The sequence below is a fragment of the Phalaenopsis equestris genome, unplaced genomic scaffold (genome assembly GCF_001263595.1).
Source record: "Phalaenopsis equestris unplaced genomic scaffold, ASM126359v1 Scaffold000038, whole genome shotgun sequence".
NCBI classification, from domain to species: Eukaryota; Viridiplantae; Streptophyta; class Magnoliopsida; order Asparagales; family Orchidaceae; genus Phalaenopsis; species Phalaenopsis equestris.
Window position 1 is genome coordinate 1,068,538 of NW_018164480.1, and position 3,484 is coordinate 1,072,021.

Here is a 3,484-nt window from a genome sequence, read left to right on the forward strand (position 1 = left end):
GCTAGACCTAAGCTACTAAAGAAGTTTCTAGACCTCAACCAAAAGTGAGGTCAACAAGGTTATTCCTCTACATTACCTGTCATAATTTCCTTAAAATTAACTACAGAAGAAAAAGAAAGTTTGATGAAAAATTTAAAGAGTTATAAGATTGTCTTTGGATTGACAATTGCTAATATAAAAGGAATCAGTCCTTCAATTTGTATGAATAAAATTCATATGGAAGAGAAATACAAACCCAGGGCTGATCCTCAAAGGAGATTGAATATTATTATGAAAGAAGTTGTTAAGAAAGAAATTTTAAAGTGGTTAGATGCTGAAATTATCTTCCTTATTTCAGAAAATGCATGGGTTAGTCCAATTCACTACATTCTTAAGAAAGGAGGAGTGGTTGTGAATTTGACATAATGAGTTAATACCAACAAATAATACCAACAAAACAAGTCACAAAATGACAAATATGCATTGATTATAGAAAACTAAATCTCGTCACTAGGAGAGATTATTTTCTACTACCCTTTCTAGATCAGATGCTGGATATACTATCTGGGCATAAATACTTTTATTTTTTAAATAAATATACTTGTTATCACCAAATACAAATTGCTCTTAAGGATCAAGAGAAAACAACTTTTATCAGTTTTTATGACACATTTGCTTTTATAAGAATGATCTTTGGTTTATGTAATTCCCCTCTACATTTCAAAGATGCATGATGGTCATTTTTTGTGATTTAATTAAAAAAGGGATTGAAGTTTTTATGGATGATTTTTCAGTGTTTGGAACTTCATTTTAATCATATTTAGAATATCTATCAAAAGTTCTTAAGTGCTGTGAAGAAACAAATTTAGTCCTTAATTGGGAAAAATGTCAATTTATGGTAGCAGGAGGAATAGTTTTGGGATTTCAAATTTCAAAAAATTGTATGGAAGTAGACCCTACAAAAATTCAAGTGATCACTAATTTACCTCACCTAACAAGTGTGAATGAAATCAGGAGTTTTTTAGGACATGCTGGATTCTATAGGCGTTATATTAAAAACTTTTCAAAAATTGATAAGCCTCTATAACATTTACTTAAAAAGATGTAATTTTTAATTTTGATGAAAAGTTTCTAAAAGATTTTGAATTATTAAAAGAAAAATTAGTCACTACACCAATTATTATTTCACCCGATTGGGAAAAACCTTTTGAATTAAAATGTGATGCTAGTGATTATGCTATTAGAGTTGTTTTAGGACAGAAGCATGATAAGATTTTCAAGGTTATCTACTATGCTAGTAGAACTCTTAATGAAGCTCAAATTAACTATACCACAATTGAGAAAGAGTTATTCGCAGTAGTATATGCTTTTGATAAATTTAGATTATACTTAATTAAAACTAAATGTATAGTGCATACAGATCATTCTGCTATTAAGTATTTAATGAAAAAAGAAGGATATAAAGCCTAGACTTATAAGATGGATTCTTCTAGCCACAGGAAGAGCAATGATAGATGTGCAAAAAGGAGAATTAACAATGCACGTCAATGATTAAACTGTTACATTTAATATTTTTAAATCAATGAAATACCCTGCAAAAGGTAAATATGATGAATTGTTCAATGTTATTGAGTGACGTGTTCTATAGTATGTTGACATTGTGAACTTCATTGTTAGTGATATTATACCATATGAAATGACATACCAACAGAAGATGAAATTTGTATCGGAAGCTAAGACTTATTTTTGGGATGACCTATTTTTATATAAACAAAGAAAATATCTAATTATTTGAAGATGTGTGCCTTTAGAAGAAACTTACGAAATTATCGAAAAATTTCATAATTTTGATTTTTAGGGACATTTTGGTGTTGATAAAATAGCATACACATTTTTACAATCTGGATTTTATTGGCCTACAATCTATAGAGATGTTAATGCTTATATCAAAACTTGTGATTGATGTCAACGAGTAGGCCATATTTCTAGGAGGAATGAGATGCCCCTTAATTATATGTTAGAAGTTGAGATATTTGATGAGTGGGGGTTAGATTTCATGAGACCATTTATACCTACTTCCAGAAATTTATATATATTATTAGCAATAGACTATCTATCCAAATGGATAGAAGCTATTGCTTTACCTCGATGTAATGCTCAAAGTGTTACAAAATTTTTAAGAATGAATATATTTTGTAGATTTGGGATGCCGAGAGTAATCATAACTGACTGGGGAAGTCATTTGAGAAATGCAGTAATGGAGAAATTAAAAAAAAAAATCATACTGCTTATCATCCTCAGACAAGTGGTTTGACTGAATTATCCAATCGTAAAATTAAAAGAATATTGGAAAAATATGTTAATCCAACTAAAATGGTTTGGTCAGCTAGGCCGAGAGTAATCATAACTGACTGGGGAAGTCATTTGAGAAATGCAGTAATGGAGAAATTAAAAAAAAAAATCATATAAATCATAGAGTTGCTACTGCTTATCATCCTCAGACAAGTGGTTTGACTGAATTATCCAATCGTAAAATTAAAAGAATATTGGAAAAATATGTTAATCCAACTAAAATGGTTTGGTCAGCTAGACTTGACTATGCTTTGTGGGATTATAGGACTGCATACAGAACTCCTATAGGAATGTCCCCATACATGCTAATATTTGGGAAAGTGTGTCACTTACTAGTTGAACTTGAGCATAAAGCATATTGGACGATTAAGGAATTTAATTAAAATTTGAAAGATGCTGGTGAGAAAATATTATTGCAATTAAATGAGCTTGAAGAAATAAGGAACGAGTCTTCTGAAAGTGTTATTATTTACAAAGAAAAGATAAAGATGTGGCATGATCAGAGGATTGTAACTAAAAATTTTTAGTCAGGGCAATAATTTTTGCTTTAAAATGAAAGGTTAAGATTATTTCTAGAAAAACTTAAGTCCAGGTAGATGGGCCCATTTGTTGTGATGAAACTTTATCCCTATGGAGCTGTGGATATCAAAGATCCTAAAATTGATAAAATATTCAAAGTGAATGATCACTTTTCTAATGATTTTTAGGTAACCAACTTAAATTAAATGATTTTCTAATGTTGGATCAACCAGAATAAGCATTGTTTACATTTGGCTGACAACGTTAAACCAAGTGCTCTGTGGGAGGCACCCCATAGTTATATGTGTGTTTATTTATATTGTTTTGTTGATTTGTGTGATTTAGAAAATTCTGGTAATATTTTGACTATATATTGAGTTAGTGATTATTCTAAGACCTTAAAAATTAACTTAGACATATTAGAATGAATGTTTGGACGTTAAGTTGACCTGTGGTAAATTGAGCACTGGCGCTTAAGCTCTAAGATCCGGTGCTTAAGTGTGACAGTTAAAAAGCCATGTGCAAATTTTTTTTCTAGAAGTTCTAAATTGCAAATTGGTTAACTTAAACGTGTAAGAGCAATTCTAGGACGTGTCTAAGAGTTATAGGAAGGTTTAGAGCCTATAAATAAAAG